This window comes from Aythya ferina (assembly GCF_964211825.1).
Source record: "Aythya ferina genome assembly, chromosome: 1".
In the NCBI taxonomy this organism is placed as follows: domain Eukaryota; kingdom Metazoa; phylum Chordata; class Aves; order Anseriformes; family Anatidae; genus Aythya; species Aythya ferina.
In genome coordinates, this window is record NC_140296.1 from 10,526,094 (window position 1) to 10,544,003 (window position 17,910).

Consider the following 17,910-nt stretch of genomic DNA (forward strand, 5'->3'; position numbering starts at 1 on the left):
CTTTGGCATTTGCTGGTCTGTTTGAGGTCTGTCCTGGGAGATTTGTGCTGCACGCTGCCAGCTTCAGTTGTGCAAAACTCTGTGGTGCACAAAACAGGTTGACGAGGGAGTAATTTACTGTCTCTCCATGGATTAGCTTTCATGAACTGCATGTGCCATGTGTCATGTCCTTGGCAGTTACAAACACAATCTAACTGTTATGCCTGTCCTATTTCAGATAAGACATTACCAAGGAAGACTGAAAAGGTTGTGCATTGACTCAAGGGTACTTTGAACCCTCTTTAGGGTAGCATCACTCATCCTCCATGCTGGCATTTCTCTAAATGTATTTCTGGAGTGGTAAACAACTTACAGGAGATCTGTTATTAGCATCTTGTAAATCCCAAGGACAGCTGATCACAGCCTTTTTTAGTATATCATAAAACAGTCTTCTGTTCACAAAATGTGAAAATTATTGTTTTGCATGTAGACTTCCTTATTAAATACCAAGTTTCTGGTTTGGAAAATGTCATTATTATTTTAATCAGATTAAGCTTCTCTTACAGTTTTTGCAATCTGCTCTTAAGAAAAAGGCACCTTTATTTAAGTTTCCCTCAGCATTCTTTCTTAATACATTCTTAATCTTCATGGCTGAGAGCACAGTTGGGGAGGAACAAGAGAAGGGAGTTAAAAGTAGACACTTTCTCCTGACTATTACACTTTTCTTTTTTAAAACTTTTAATGAGAAGCCTTCAATTTTCAATAGCAAACCAGGTCTTTCATTTTCTTGCATTTGGTTCTCTTGGCCAAAGTGTGCCATTAAAGAATAATGAATGTTCGTGGCATTCTGTGTGTTTTTAAATGCAAAGAAATGGTTGGAGTCAGGAGTAGCATGATTGTAATGCTTTGTCTCTCTTTGTGGGTGCATATGCATTTGAAAGTACAAAGTCTAAACTATACATGCAGCTTTCTTGTTTCAGCTGGCAGTCCCTTTGAAGGGGCACTTGTCGCTCTCTTTTACTTTGTTTGCTTCCGCCTGCAGGCAGCATGTATTAAAAATAATAAATACTCCACTGGTGCCTGATGGAACAGCTTAGTAGTTTAGGCATCAGATTGAGAAATATCTGGCATTTTCAAAACTTAGAGCTCCAACACCTCTCAGGGTCTGGCTCCTTCTCAGTGCTGGCGGTATTGTTTTGTTAGGTTGGGATTTCTCCAGGAGGACACGAGTCTCAGTCAGTCCAGGGAGCTTACAACACTGGGTTTCAAAGCATTTTTAAGGCTTGTGGGAATGTTAGCCAGGCTTTCTTCACTGGAACGAATGCACCATTTCTGTGTTTTGCGGCTTAGGAGATGGTAAGGAAGATGCCTACACAGCAGCTCTAGGCTTCCTGCCATCTAATTTTACAGCAGCTCGAAAAGCAAACATCTAGTAGAAACAAATGAAATGAATTCAGCCAGACGGTGAATCGGCAACCAAAAAAAAAAAAAAAAAAAGGGTGTGTGGGAAGGGTGGAAAGCTCCTCCCTTACACTTTTCTCTCTTGAGAGGGCTGCCAAGGCAAAACCTGGAACTTACAGACGTTTTTGGCAGGAAGGAAGAAGACCAAAGACTGTCAGGAGAACTTGATCCTTCTTAAAGGAAGACCCTGAGGGGTGGAAGACTCTTCCTAGCTGCAAGTCAGACCTTGAAGCAGGAACACAAGGTGGTGCCCGGGCACAGGAGTTTTGCAACCTCTATCAGTCAGCCCAGGGCTGCTCCAGCCATATGGCTGGTCTGGTGGTGACAACACGTGTGTAACTTCATTTGCAGGTAACTGGCTGTTTTCCTGCTGTTTATTATTATTATTATTATTATGTAGATCATACCTGTTCAGGATTGCTTCCTCTCTGAGCCCGGCAGTGGTCCTCACCACGGGGCGCGAAGGAGAGGCAGGGGAGATGCTGCACATTCGTGAAGGTTGCGTCCATGGATGAGCGTTGGCAGTCAGCTCCCACAGATCCATTGCTGAAGCTGGTGCTGGGATTCTCAGTAGGAGGGGTTAAAGAGACATTTTCTGTCTTATGCGATACCTGCAAGAAAAAAAAAAAAAGAATTTTTTTTTTTCTTGTGTTGATAAATCACCCTTTCTATTGAATTTTTATTTTGATTTTTATTTTCTTTGACTGTCTGTTGGTGTCCACTTGCAGAAGTTGAGACAGGAGAGTGGAACAGCCAAGAATCTCCTCTTTTTTTTTTTTATTATCTTCATTTTCCTCCACCGAGAAAGCTAATTGAATCTCTTTCTGAACCACTTAATTCACTGCCTGTCATGCTCTTCTCTTTCAGTGTAAACTTCCTTGGGGCTATCGCCATAGTCCCAGCAGAGGAGGAAATTAGGGTCTCTTACAGAAATAACCTACAGCTTACATAGCATAAACAAATCATGGAAAGCAAACACTGACAGGTTGGGGAAAAATGTTTTAAAAAAGAAAGTAATAAAAAAGAAAAGATTAAATGCAAACATAGTGCCCTGCAGTGTTTAAAACACTTCCTTATAGTCTGTCAAGCAACATGTTCAGGACCTTTGATCAGGATGGAGGTTGTTTATTTCCTGTACAAACCAGCTTGCACATTGATCAATGTATTGTTGATACAGTGAAGGTATTCCCTTTACTGGTCTCTTTGAGAGGCCTAAGAGTTGACAATATTGTGAGCGAGAGTTGTGGAGAAAACGTAAAAAGAAACAAGAGGACAGGGTTAGTAATAGCTTGATCCTGTATTTAATGGAAGAATGGGTTGAGGAATTTCTGTGGAAATGTGCACTATTGGGTGTAGGTGGTTCATACTTTAGAAGAGGCCATGTGGGAACCACTGGCCTAAACCGTGAAGCACTTTCCTTGCAATTATACTAGGACGACCTGCTACAAGACTTCTGTGATGGGAGTCATTCCTGCCCAGTCATGTGCTGTGGAAGGGAGAAAGGCACTAATACTTTCCTGCCTTTTTCAAAAAGTGTATATATTTAATCCATAAAAATATGCCTTGTACTTAAATATATAATTTGCCTTAATACTTCGCTGCATTTTTGACCAAGATGTGGCGTTATCTGCAGGGTAGACCTAAAGTAGTGCAAAGAGTAACCTTAACTTTATCTGAGCAGTAATGGGATCTAAAATAACTACTGCCACTAAGGAAAACCTGCTTAGCTGGAAAGGGAAGGATTAGCTGGTCTTTCACATGACTGGGCTTCCAGCTGTTTCAAGTCTGAGGCATGAGGCTTAAAGTGACCTGATGGAGATACGTAGTGAATCCGTGCAATTTGCTGCCCCTGGACCTTGTTGATGCCAGAAGCTTTCATGCCAACAGACAGCATCTGTACGAATTCCCGGAAAAGAAATCCATCAAATGCTCTTAAAAAGAGAGAAATCCCCTCTAGTTGCTGAAATGTGGGAGCTGCAGATCACTAGATTGTGGCATAGAGTTATTGCAGCGTATTTTGCCAGCTTTTCCTCCTCCATACGCATCTGTTGCAGGCCAGTATCAAGCAGGATATTGGGCTAGGGAAACCTTTGGCCTGACCTCTGTCAGTCATTCCCGTGACTCACAGAGCAAAGGTTAACTACAAACCACACTTGGTGAGCCGCTGATCTCCACTCATTTTAAGCAGAGCACTAATTCAATAATATTATGGTTATTTGGACTAAGACTGGGTGGGATGAATACAGTTTGCCTTCTCAGCCCACACATTTCCTTTGTCACATAAAGTTCTCTTCTGTCTCTGTGAAGTGCTCAGTAAAATGGGAATAAAAATGGGAACTGCGCCTCTTTTTCTGTGCGTGTGCTTTGTTTTGCTTAAGTAAAATAACCCCCATGATTTATTTCAGCACTGCTATGGGGCGTAGTGGGCATTTAAATACCATTAATATTATCATGCCAACAGGAGCAGGAGGTGAAACCCCCTTGTCCCTCCTGTCCCTGGAACAAGTGATGCAGAGTAGGAGCCTCCTGTTTGCAGAGAGGGCAAGCTGTTATCTGTTAATATGGCAGCATTTCACCAAATGATTAGGCTGTCAGAATTACAGCAATTTGAACACGCTGAGCAAGCTTTTATGTACACAGGAACAAGATGCCGGCGTGAGATTACTGGAGAGGAATAACACACGCTGGAGATTGACAAGCGCTTGGCAAGCCCGTGTTCCTGGGGCTCATCAGACATTCGTGGCTCCTATGCGATGCTGGTGAAGAGCATACTCAAGTGGCTGTATCATAGCCCGGGTGACATCTGGTGACATGCAGTTAGGCCTGTTGTGTTTCTGCGGGATGAATTCATTTTCACAATATTTGAAAGGAATCCATTTATGCAGAGTGGAAATATTCTGGCATATGCGAGTGACTTACAAGACAGTAATATTTTTGGTCCATCTTGTATTTGGTGACAAAAGCATAATTAGCTACGCTTTGCCACGTGCTATTTTATGGAGCGGTTTTCTGGATTTCTGTGCTTTCCGCTGGCTCTGTCTGTCCTCTGCTCTCCCTTAACACAGGTAACTGCTGAGTGTTGGGAATGAGGAGGGACCACAGGTACTTTTGATGGTGTCCTGTGGTTACAGCTTGGGCTTCTACACAAATGTGTCTGCTGGCAAAAGTTGCCTTTCCGCTCCCTGTAGCAGCTGGAGGGTTTACTTTGCACTAAACAGCGGCTTGGACACTAAGTGGTTTTTGATCCTCTGATATGCTCTTGCTTTGGTAGGGGAGTATATTATTCTTTCTCTACCAAGTTAGCTGGTCATTCTGCTTTGGTGTTGCTGAATATAAGTGCTGGGAATTGGATGGTTTAGATTTTACTTTTTTTTTCCTCTTCACCTCTCAGGAAATGACTGAGGGCTTGATTCTGCATTGCATGTGAGCTGAACTCACGGCCTGGAACAGGGTCTGGTCTCTGTCCAGAGTTCAGCTTTAGCTTGTTCTTCAGCTTTCTGTGACAGGTGTGCAAAAAACAGCATTCTGGTATATAGAAAATGTTTCGGTTTTAAAAATCAAACTGCAAACAGCACATCCTGCTCCTCAAGCACTGTTCTCCCTGACAGCCATCAGAGTTTCAGTAGAGAGCAAATGTGGGGAAATGTGTATTTTGGATAAAAATCAAATTTTTCCATGAAAAATGAATTCGAAGGAAAATTGTCAGCTAGGTGTATTGAAAGATCAGAAAAGATCTTCCCCTGCAAGCGTCTGTGTAATGCAGAGTTGTACTTGGCAGACCTGCACAAGTTCACGAGATACTCTTGTGCTGGGGAATCACTTGGCGTCTCGCATGCCAGCTTTACACCGGGTCAGCATCAAATTGTGGCCCTTCGTGCTGCATCTCAACTCCTAAGTGAGGAGAACAAGCTTCTACATGTGTTATCCTGCTGCTTGGCACAGGTTTGGCCCACGGGCTGTTCCCCATTGGCAATGGGACAACGACATAAAGGCTGAATTTCTACTGCTGACGTCACACCCTCCTGCAGCCTTCTCCAGGGCATGAAGGAGCCTCTCTGATGAGTAGGCCTGACACAGCTTTCACGTCGCTTCAAACTTCTGATCCACGACATGTGCTTCAAACTTTTGATCCAAAAGGCATACGACAGATAGTAGTGACGTCCTGTTCTTCATACGGGGCCAAAGTAGGGGGATGTGGCCAGGCTGTGCCATGCAACCTGAGGCTGGGCAAATGGTCCTCAGCTCTTTTTATTTTTGGGTAAGGGGATATAAATCTTACGTGATTAAGAAATGTGAATGTGTGTGGTCCTCAGAGAGGTGAGATGTGAAATGTACCGGGATTACAATCCAGCAAATCCACTTTGACGTTTTGTCTTGCTGTCTGTATAAGCAGCCCAAGGCAGCTGATGCAAAACGCACATTTAGCAGCTTGGGACGGGCAGATCTGCTTTCTGTGGTCATAGTCACACCCAAGCGCTAACGGTTGTTTTGCTGAGAGGGATCTTTGTGTGTCCAGCTGTTGAGAACAGGATAAACTTGCGGTGTGGGGGGGCAGAATTGCTGAAACGTGGTTTCCAAATGTTCTTCAGCAAGCTGTGCCTGTGAGCCCTGATGCCTGGGCTGGCTCACGCTCGACTGAAGAGCTGCTCCTTGTAGGCAGCTTGGAAGGGCTGGGGTGGTGCTTGGGAGGTGTTGCAGAGCAAACTCACCTTAGGTTAGCCCAATTCAGCATGCCAGGGGGTGAAATTCTGCAAAACATTATTTTTGCTGTTTGTACTTGGGAGAAAGGCATTCTTCTGGCTCACTCTCTAAATACTGTCTGGTTGCAGTCTTCCAGCCTGGCTGGTGGTTCTTGGATGTAAAACCTCCTTTTTTTTTTTTTTTTTTTTTTTTTTTTTTGTAGTAGAACACTGTTATGATTTAAAAAAAAAAAAAAGGAAAGGAAAAGAACAGAAAAGAAAAGAAAAGAAAAAGAAGCCTTTTAAACTTCTGAAGTGCCTATCACAAGGTAAGGCTAAAATAAGTTTCTCATTGTTACAGTGGGCATTCTGAGTGTGCCATCAAGGCGTTTTGGAGAATAGAGGCATTTTATTTTTAATGAGAAGAACTGAAGAATAAAAAATGGTAGCCTTGGAGAATTGCGGATCAAAGGTTTCTTCATTGTAAAACAAATGAAAGGTCTCAGTCCTAGAAGTGATGAATAAATTGATAAATTTTTAATAGGAAGAATAGGCCATAAATGGTAATTTAATTCTTTGGGGGAGAGAATCATTTAAGCACTGTTTAAAAAGTCCAGATTTTTTGTTCAGTAATGGTAACGATAACTAAGGGGAGGGCTGGGAGAGTCCAGCTGAGGATGTTGCATATGGCACTGTGTGCTTGCAGTGCTCGTGTCCTTCGGGCACATGTCCCAGCATGGAGGTGGACATGTGCCCTTTCCCTGGGATCCCCAGGCATGCAGGGACTTGAACTTTTTTGGGGAAAACGGTTAATGCTTAAAAAAGCTTCCAGTCTTCTCTGTGTGGCCCCATCCTTTGGCTTTGTGAGAAAGCAAGTGCAGGGCAGGGGTGGTGGGGGACAAGCCAGCTGTCCATGTGTCCCCTGTCCCAAAATGCCCCACTCTATGCCACTCTGAGGATGTGGCACTGAAGATGGAGCTGGTGGAAGGAGAAGATCACCTGTGAGGAATGGGGGAATGGGGGGTGTAGAGGCCAGGATGAGCAGCTCGGCAGGGCTGGGTGAGGAGGAGCGCATCCTCGGCGGGGTGACAGGAGAACTAATAAGCACAGGCGGGGCAAGGGGCATTTAATGAGATTCACCTAGGGCAGCTCCCCGCTGCAGGACTGACAGGCTGACGGGCGCTGCCAAATTTGCATAATAACACCACTAATGAAGGCCTCGGGGTCCCACCGGTCACTCCTCCATCTTTTGCTGCATGCTGCCACTGTGCTGGGCTCGTCCTCCTCTCTGCTGCCGTGACCCACTTTTCACATTCAGAACCCGATTTTATTTGTCATTTGTGGGGCAGCGTCTGGGCCCAGCCCATTTCTCCAAGGAAGTCCTGTCAGCTCCTATCAGGTGTCCCTGTGTGTGGTGGCACGGCCAGAGGCCGAGACCAGGACCCACTGCCATGCCCCCGCCTCGGCTCTGCCCTGGCGTGTGGCAGGGCTGAGTAACACATCCCACTCCTTCCCTTTCCTTCTCTTGGTAGTGGTTTTAAAGTAATGCTTAACGTTCAGAAAAAAAAAAAATCTTTGCTTTGTGCTTGATACTAATTTTTGTTCATTTTCCTTCCCTGATCAGTTTTCTCCACAGCTTCACCACAGCTGTGGAGCGTGGAGGCAGCCTGGCTTCATGCCCCCAGGTGGCAGCTATTTTGGAGAGAAAAACGTGCAGCAGCTCACACTTGTGATCCAGTCCTGACTTCTCTCTGCCCTTACAGTAATGCAGAAGCCAAACCAGTTGCATTTGCAAGGTTCAGAAGAGGACTGAGCCGTTTTGCAAGTGGCTGTCTCTCTGCCACATACGACTACGTTGATATACAATTTTTTAAACTCAAAAAGAAAAAAAAAAAAAAAAATTTCTTAAAAAAAAGTTCCTTTTGAGAATGTAATGTTTATGACTACTGTTACATTCTCAAATCAGTTTATACTGAAGAGGCTTAGGGGGCATGATGGGACTTGTTAGTCATGGGCATAATTTTTTGGTCTGCTTTCTGCTGGCTGGGAGTCAGAAATGTATGTGTGCATTCAAACCTTTGCTGTGTCACTGAATTCCTGATGATACGCCTAAGCTTTAACAGCTGGTCACGGTGGCAAAAAGCTCCAGACGGAGAAACTGAGTTGGATTTTAAAACTTTAATTCTGTGGGGACTCAGATGGACAGTGATAATGCTGCGAGAAATTTTAAGAATTTTATCTGTATCTTGAATAGAGGCGCTGTCACCCCAAATAGGGAAAAATGTGCCTTTAGGGTCTCATTGTTTAGTTTCTTAGCCTGCATCAGCTTCAGGTGGCAAATGGATCATTTAATGTTATCACTAAGAGAGTAACTGGAGTTGAGCCCACTGTGCAGACAGTAATTTTATTTTTCAGCTCTGCAGAGGTTTGGCAAAGTGTTGCAAGTGGATGCTCCCATCCCTTTTCAGTACGTGGGAGCTCTATCAATTTGCTTTACATGGCTGATCTGAATGGCAGTTATTAGTTGGAAATTAACCCTAAATCCTGAAGAAGGTTAAATGATAATAGGTTTAGAGATTGCATTGGTACAAAAGGAGTTCACCTTGGGAAATCCATATCTATATCTGGCTCTTTTTAAGAACTTATGGGTCTGATTCAACTTCATGTTTATTTTGCGGCATTGCTTTGGGTAGAGTTGCTGCTGGTCTTTCACTGGTGTGTGAGATCAGAGCAATGCCTTGTGATGTTTAACTCTTTGCAGTCTCAGCAGCAAGCCTCTGAAAGTTGTGCAAGCCCATTTGCAGCAATACGGTATTTGCTGAGCACATTTTTCCCTGTATGCTTTGGCAGGGAAGTGGTGAGGACTTGAATCTCTGGGGGGAGATGGCTGTGGATGTGCAAGAAGAGTCCAGGGGTGCAGAGCATTTAGCAAATACTCCTGTATGAATCCTCATGCTTACTGGAATTTTATTCTGTTTTAACCCAGTGAAGTGGTTTGCTTCACATAGAGAAATAAACCCTTTACTAATCAGCAGTTTAGACATCACAGACCTGAAAATTGTACTGACTCTGGCCACATTTTCCCCCTCTCCTAGTAGGCTGGCTGAGAAATGTGCAGAGTACACCCATGTGGAGGGTGTTGAAAGAGTTCATACAATGTATATGGAGACATTATTATCTGGAATATATTTTAATTTGATTCTTTTTTACATTTTCCCTCACTTTTTTAAAACTATTTTTAACATCTGTGTATTAAAGGAAAACTACATGTTGCATGAAAGGTTTCTTTGTTTGGCATTGTCAAAATAGCTGAATTCAGGGGATTATGAATTTAATATGCTGGCCCTCAAATACTTGCCTTCTCTAGCATTGCACTCCGGTGACTTGCACCATTGTGCTTGCTGTGCGTGCTGTTATCTTCCAGATTTGTGTGTGCCCAGATATTGCTTGTTCAGCTGTTGCTGTTCAGCATAGTTTGGAGTTTTTCACATTCTGGTTGCCTGTCTGTGCTTCAGCCGTGTACTCACAGCTGAGGCTGAGCTTCCCCACTTCCTCCTGTACCTCTCAGACCTGTCCAAGACACTTACGAATCTGAGCTGAATGGGTGACATTGATGGCAAAGCTGCTAACACTGCTTAGTTCCAACTCCCTTCTTCATTAGCAGTGATGGCTAAGTAAGAGCTGTGGAATTGCACAGTCAGTGCTGGACTGAGTGTCTCAGACTGATGAGAGGCATTTTCAGACTCAGCTGGAAGCTGAAGAGGCTTCCCTGGCTAGCTCTGCCACGCTTTTGAAGGGCTGCGTCATTTATTTGCTTCACTGTGTTACTGTTTTTTAGTAACTTTAAATGACTAGTTCGTGAAGTTTGAGACATGGAGAGAATATTTCGGGAAATACAGGAAGTGTGACAGTTAATTAAAGTACGTAAGAACATACAGATTGACAAGAAAAGGAGCCATAGCCATCAAGATGATAACAATGTGGAGACAGAAATCCAGAATCCATGTTCCAGATCTGTTGTTTGATGAAAAAAGAGGATTTCCTGACACACCACTTCATTTGTTGGAAATAGAAGTATGTAAAAAGAAATGTTATTTTTCTTTTGATTGTACTCTTCTAGTTCACTTCTGCTTTTGCTAACAAACATGCAATACAATCAATTCAGATTTCTGTGATACTTGATTATCAGTTTTAATATGTTTCAATACATTTTATGAGTTTCAGCCTTACCACAACCACTACGTTGGAATCTTTGTGCTTAATACTCCAGGAAAGCCAGGGGGGATGAGGTGGGAGGGCAGCGCTGGAGCTCTCCTTGTCCAAGCCCCTGCCTGGAGCAGGGTCAACACGAGCAGGTTGCTGAGGGCCGTGTCTGGTCAGGCTTTGAATATCTCCAAGGAGGGAGACTACCCAGCCCATCTGGTCAAACCTTTCCAGTGCCAGACCACCCTCATGGTGGAAAAGGTTTTTTTTATGTTTAAAAAGAATTTCCTGTATTTTGGTTCATGCCCATTGCTTCGTGACCATAATAATAATTCTTACAGGAATAATTTGTATTTCCTCTTGTCAAATTACATCGGTTCAATCATGCTTGTAATTTCCTGTAAAAATAGTTAAAATATGGTCAAAAATAGTTTTATTTGCAGAAATCAAAATGGGAAGTTAGGACTTTACGAAGTAGTGTATAGCATTGAATGAGGACTCTTACCACTTTTATTTCTGCTTAATATGTGAGAGGGTGCGTTTTTGTGATTTTTTTTTCCCAGTTAAGCTTTCTATTTGTGACCAAAGAATATTTTATCAGCTCTTTGTTGTAAGCTGTTCTTCAGTGGATGTATTATGTCATAAACTTCAGTGGATACAAGATCAGATTTCTGATTTTTTTTAAGACTGTCATAAAAAAAATATCTGTGGGTAGAAATGAAATGCAGCAGCAGCAATAAGACCTGAGGCATCTTTCCCCATCTTCATCATCTTTAATTAACTTAAAATCGCACTGGACAGTCCTCAAGTAATGTGCGAAAGTGGCATCTAATAGATGGAAATTGTTAAGAAACTTTCAGCTGTCCTCTGGGAGTACGCCTCAGCGCTTCTGTGTCCGTAAGGTTGCCAAAAATATCTCCAGTAATTCTGAGCTCTTTTGGCAGATGAAGGAAGAATGACTGGTTTTACAACAGTCAAGATCAGATGGTGGCAGATCTATCGTACACTTCTCTGTGTTACGGAATACGTTTGCTGAGAAATAAGCTGCAATCGTCTGTTCTTTCTTTCTCCGTCGATTTGTTGCTAGTGAGTTACTGTTAGCGTTCTCATCTGTAAAAGATGGAAGACAGTAAGTTCAAATCACTCGGTTGTTCTGCGTGCTTTTCGTTTCAAATATTCCTAATGTGGTTTCATTGCTGTCTTGGGGAAAAGAAAAAAGTAGAGTTTTCTCTTTCAGCTGTGTAATAATGAGCGGCTGTCAGATGCGCTTTGATACTTCCGTGGCTTGGAGCATCAGTGGCCACAGAGAAAAATATACCTTTTTCTGCTAAGTCTTTGTTTTTCTGTGAGAGATGAGCTAATACAACGTTGGCAAGAGAGACTGCCTTTGTTCTGCTAAGATGTATCATTTTAGCTGCGGATGAGTCTTGGAAAACAAAAGCATTTAATTTTCTATCACAACCAAGTAATCTGCATGAGGAACTGCGGATAACAAAACAAAATATTTCTGCAGTGTTCGTAGGAGCTACCTTGGCTCTTTTGTATTTGTGTTTCTTTGAGGAATTCCTACACCTTTTTGTTGTTACTGTTTCCCTGTGGGTTTTGTTCTTAGAAACTACTCTAGATTTTTTTTTTCTTTATAGATATCTTTATCTCCAGGCTGTTTTCCAGTCCACCAGGAGCAATTGCAAAGTTGCTCCTGCATAAACTTTAAGTAAGCCTTATATATCCCTGTAAAATCATATCTCCATTCATTCTGGAAATGTAAAACCTCCTCTTCTCAGGATGTGCACTCCGTCTGGCTGAAGTTTGCTACCATCACAGCGACTGCGAGTCATCCTCTATTTAGGGATGCAATTTGACCAGCTGAGATGGACAGTCACATCTACATCTAAGCTTAATTCAGGATGACCCTTATTTGCCTCCCGTGTCTTGAGCAGACTCCTTCTCCATTCAGGCATCATCTAGCCCAAAATAAGTGTTTTGGGTGCATGTTCAGATGAGAAAAAGAGTGAGTATCAGGGGTCATCCTGTAGTCTCAGCTCCTTTAGGTAGTTTGTTCCAGTGCTGCAGTTCAAAGCTTGATGTTTTGCATATCAGTCATGTTTGTAAAGCCTACATAGAAGTAACTTAAAAGGATTCGAAAATTCCTTTTGCTTTGGGAAGGTGCTGTGTAGTATAGGCTATAATTACTTTCCTCTGAGATAAAGAACCCAGGTCTGGACTGAGGAAGCAGGGATGCTGCAAGAACCCAGACAGTTGGTGGTTTGTAATAATCATTCAGGAGTCTGTCGATGGCAATGACTGTCCTGATGTTCCCCGTGCCTGGCCTCTCTCAGGCTTGTTTTCCAGTGTTTCCGTAAGCCAAAGAGAGTCTCCATCCTTTTATTTTATTTTTTTCCAAGGGAGGCTTCTGATCCAGAGGATACCTGCCTGGCTCTGGGCCCAGCCCCGGAGCAGTGCCGCTCTCCTCTGGGTTTGCACGCCGTCGCTCTGCTATCTCCTTAGCAACTCGGAGCAACCACAGCACAGAGCCACACAGCCCCCGGGGGCTGCACTTTGCTATTTATAGGCAGTCAAGCTTGGATGAAAATTTCCAGAGAGCTCTGGTAAGGCCTCTGCAGGCAAAAAAAACAAAAAAACAAAAAAACTTACGGGTCCTGCTGGAGGACCTGGCTTGGTACCACCTCTGAAAGTCCTGCCCTTTGCACAGTGCTCAACCCTTGCGGTGAAACACGTTCACTCCGATGCATAGCAAGGATTTTCTGTTTACATAGCTGCTAATTAACCTTTCAAGAATCATCTTCTCTGTAACCCAGGTTAGGAAGTGAGATGCAGGTGCAAAAACAACAGCCTGGGGTAAAATCGTGTTGTAACAGGCAAAGTCTCAGGGATGATGCCATGTCTGTGGTTTTTTCATTTCAGGGGTATGGCTTAGTGAGATCTTAGCAAACAGGGGAAGAAAATATTTTTTCAGAGCTTTGTGGTTAGCTTTTTTAAATTATGTTTCTTCAAGTAGAATTCTACATTGAAAACAAGATTTAATCACTGGTTATATTGCTTAGTGTTGCTCTGCAAAGGTTTATTGATTCAGCATTTCCCTTAGTCGTGTGGCTGCGAAATGAAGTAAAGGACGTGCGGTTGTGCTAAGAGCAAGTCGGAGTATTAAAGAAATAAAGGATAATCCATTAAAATGGGGTGGGTGGTGACCCTGAGCAGGACACTCATTTTCATGAACACTTTATGTATGCTGAGCTAAAAACTAGGTGAGATGCAGGAAGTAAGTTAGTAATTAATGGGAGATAATGCCTCTTTCAGATGAATCTGAGGAGCACATTGGCGATCTTAAAGCTACCATATCTACTTCTCTGACAACTTCGCACTTCTTTACCTGGGCAAAATAATAATGAAAAACTTAACATAATGAAAGTTAGGGCAGTGGATTTTTTTTTTCCTCTTTATACCTTGTATATGGGCCTTGGGTACCAGTGTAGGAAGATTTCATGTCCTGATCCTAGGGCTTCCCTCCCAGATTTCCCTCATACCCTGCACTCCTTTCCAGTGGCTGCTAATGGGAAAAGCCTTGGAGGAAATGTCATTCTGCTTTTAAAATAGGTTTTGGTGTCTCAGATTTATCGCTGGAATAGTTCTCCTGGATGCTGTGGTGAAAAAATAATGTTTGTCTTGAACTGGAGGAGCAAGGGAAGTCCAAAGCACCATTTAACCTGCTTCAGTTGGCAGGAATGTGGGAATTGCATGCTTTTGTGTGTGCTCCTGGGGGGAGAAGGAGCCTCTATGAGCAACGAGAACATGGGGAGGTGAAGACATGCGCTGGATAGGCAGGCTGATTGACAGCCCAGCTGGTGGAGATCTGTAATTGGAAATTCATTGCACATAAATCTTCTAGTACTTATCCTGAGACATGGGAAGGAGAATATCTGAGCTCTGAAGCTCTTAACTCTTTCAGGGCCATCTGGGCAGATGTTCAGCTTGCAAAGTAGCAAGACTGCTAAAGTGTTTCTCTTTAAAGACGTGGGTTTTTGTTGCAGCGAGAAGAATGCTAGTGGAAGGAAAAGCCACCATGTGCTCCAAGTGATAGCATTTAGGTGAACAGCTTTAAATATTTAATGTTTATTTCTTTTACAGTTCAGCTTCAGATTGTCTTGGAAAATTCATCTTCGTATTTGGTGGTGAACACATTTTGCCTTTACAGAACGCATCTTGCATGTGTTGCCTGCCAATTTCATGTCTGATTTACCTGATTTGTGTCTCCACATTGGTGGGCTTATTGTATGTTTGTCCACGTGCCAGCAGGCTCTGCAACTGTATTTTAAGAGGTCTGTTCATGTCTAAATATTTATATTCTTTTCCATGAGGCTGAGACTGATTGTATGTACTAGCAACTATGTCCCTGCACTCCCTCCTTCCCCCAGTCCAAGTGTGTTTTTGGTACATTTTCCTCCTCACTTGATTTCAACACTCCAGTGGTTTCCACTATGCAGTTTTGAATGTATAATTGGTTTCTGGTGACCACATTTTTTCTCATTTATTTTGGTCTGCCTCTGTTCTGTTACACACATATTTGTCTCTCCATTAATGTCAATGTGAATTACAGATGAAAAGCTAAGTGTAGATAAATTAGTAACCACGCAAAACGGAAGGCGGCATTTAACTTTCTGAATTATTTGTGTGGGCACAGGACAGCTAATGAATACCTGAGGATCCGAACAAACGAGGAGCACTGGGACGCGGGGCTCTGCTGTCGAGGCGGTTCGCAGCAGGGTGGCTGGGGAGGGTGGGGAACATACGGGGGCCAATGCAACCATAAAGGCTTTTAACACCTACGCTCCTGGCAAGTGTGGTGGGTATATGGGAGCGCAGGTTGTGTTTCTGGAGCCAAAAATCATGCTTGCCATGTACAATAAATAGAAGACTGAGTTGTCTCCACCTTGGTCCATAATGCACTGAGATTTCTCTCAATCCTTAAAACGGTGTAAAAATGTCCAGAATGGTGTTTCTCACTGTAAAACTCCGGTGTTTGGATTAAAGCCTTCCTTCAGGATGGGCCATGTTCTCTGCTTCACTGCCTGTGGTAACGTTTTATTCATTTATGGCAGGAGAAACCCTTTTGTCTTCAGCTGAACAACTGCTTTGCTTGCGGTGCCCTGCAGAAGCATTATGAGACATTCCCTTAAAGGGAAGCACTTGGCTATTTTCTGAGCTCACTTTCAAAGTACTCTGAATTAATTATAAATGAGTAAAGCCGTCTGGCTCTTGATTACACAATTGCCTATCCTGGATTGCCTGTAATGAAATGTAAGCTGGCCCAATCGTGGTAAAACAGGAGGTGCTTTTCCTCCCTCTCTATCTTATGATCTGAGCTATTCTCAGATCTACTGTCCTGATTTCTTTCAGGCAGCAATGCTGTCAGTCTTAGATTTCCTCCTCTTTCTCCCTGCTACCCTATTTTTATTAGGCTTCCCTTTGGCTGCATGTACTATGCCTATACACTGTTGTAATTTCCATTGGAAGTGGTTAACATGCGCTGGTACAGTGCCTTTTGCGCTGAACTATCCCGATGCATTTTATTTATTTAAAGGATTCTAAGTGCATGTAGTATCTAAGTGTTTGACAAACACATAAAAATACACAGAAGTCAAGCACTTAGCTGCCCTGAGAGGATGGCTTCCCTTCTGCCTCTTCCAGGAACATCCATAAACCCAATTACTCACGTAGTTCAGTAACTGAATCCCGTGCCTTGTATATGGTGAACCCTGATCTGTCATCCCCATCATTTACCATAACAAGAACCTCACAGGGTGTGCTGTGTACTGTCCCATACCTGTCTTTTTTTGCCTGTGTTTTTGCGTAGTGCTGGATATTGTGGGCAGCAGTTCTTCCTTTTGCCACGTTTTCACTGGGTCACCAGATGGGATGTGAGCTGGCTCAGTATAGGGAATGACCTGGATGTCTTTTGCCCTGAAGTTTTTGCTCTGGATAAAAGAGCAGGAGCAGTGCTAAGGAGCTGTAAAGTCTTGTTTTTACAGCACTGCTATTACAATCCAAACCTGAGTTTTGGAGCAGAGGCCATTGATCGCCAGCACAGTCGAGCCACACCATGCATGGTGGCGATGGAGCTGCTCCTTGCTCTGTCCATCAGAGATGTCTTGCAGGATGTCTGAGGAAGGATGGGTTCAAAATGGCTTAGGAGAACAGTAACCGTATTTTCCAAGATGCAAAGAGTGCAACAAATTTATTCCCCTTCTGCTCTTCTCCTCTCTTCCTTGTGTGTGTTTAGGGAGGTGAAGAAGTGCTAGGGAAATGCATTAATCCGTAGTTTTTCATCTCTTGTAAAAATAATGTGGAATTGTTGAAGGACAATGGATTCTCCTAACCTTTGGTCTTAGACCTTTGATGGAGATAGTAAGCCAGTGGCATGGTGATCCTCCAGGCTGTTGGCTCGGAGCTGTCTCGAGAAGTACTCTGTACCCACTGAGCTCCCGTCCTCCCTGCCTGTGGGATTTGGAGCCCCTGCTCACCAGTACTACCTGCTCCCAAGCTGCCGGGTAGCTGATGCCTGCCTGTTACTGGGCCAAACTTGGAATCATCTCCACCAATGTTAATTTGGATGGTAATGCCTGATTCTTTATTATCTTTCCTGTGTACTGGGCAGTTCCTTCCTCCTACCCCTGCGCCAAGATCAGACCATCCCAGTTGCCTTTTTCTAACCAGGTGCTGCATTTTATCTCCTCCTCCCTTCCAGCTCCTGTTGCCAGGACCTCTAGCCCTGATGGTGCTTTTTGTGGAGCATCCCCAGCCTTCAGGGCTCGTTCCTGCAGCTTGGCTTTGATAAAGACATCAGCCCTGCCAGGTTTAGCCTCCAGCAACCATGGCAACCAGCCTCACAGCCTTTGAAGGAGTAGTCCTAAGCACAAGTCTCTTTAAACATCCATGCAGTTCACTTCAGGAGTCCTCCCCAAAATGGATGGGGATTGTCACTTGACAGCATTTAGCAAATAGGGCAGAACTCGGAGAACATCTGCTCTGAAGATGACAAAAAACGTTGAAACTATAAGGCAATTACGTTAATCTGCTCTCTCCTAGCAAAGGGTCCATCAGTCTGGCTATGCTGGAAACCTGTTAGAAAGGTGCAGTCTGTAAGGTGTCTGTTTATTCCTCACCCTTTCTCTGTAAGGGGTAATTGTGCCCTGTATAGGCAAATCATAGACGATGAAGTATTTCTCTGAGAAAAAAAGAGCTTCAGTGAGAGAAGTGATACCAAAACAGTGGAAAACAAGGCTTCAGAAGAGAGATTTATCATTTTACCTACTCAACCTGCAGCTGATATATTTGAGCTACAGCTTGACCAGAGACCTTCAGAGATGCCCATGAAATGGGGAGGTGAGCTCGGTAGCACGGGCAGTCTTCACCTCCTGGTATGCCCGAAGACCTCCCACAAGCTGCACTGGAGTTGTCCACGTGTAACAGGGAGTGCTTTCAGCTGCTCTGGCGTTAACGTCTATTCCGAAAATGCGACTCGATGAGGATTTTGACTGCTTGACCACAGTGACGGGGTTGCGGTGGTGGA

At 43.6% G+C, this 17,910-nt stretch overlaps 1 protein-coding gene across 1 annotated transcript in view; it reads left to right on the forward strand.

The window, feature by feature from the left end:
* Nucleotides 1-1,535: 1,535 nt before the first annotated feature.
* Nucleotides 1,536-17,910, forward strand: part of FAT3 (FAT atypical cadherin 3) — a 408,669-nt gene continuing 392,294 nt past the window's right edge. Inside the window, exons 1-2 of the mRNA XM_084532289.1 lie at nucleotides 1,536-1,791; nucleotides 4,832-4,946. The gene's annotated coding sequence lies outside the window, so the exon portion shown is untranslated. The remainder of the gene's footprint in view (nucleotides 1,792-4,831; nucleotides 4,947-17,910) is intronic.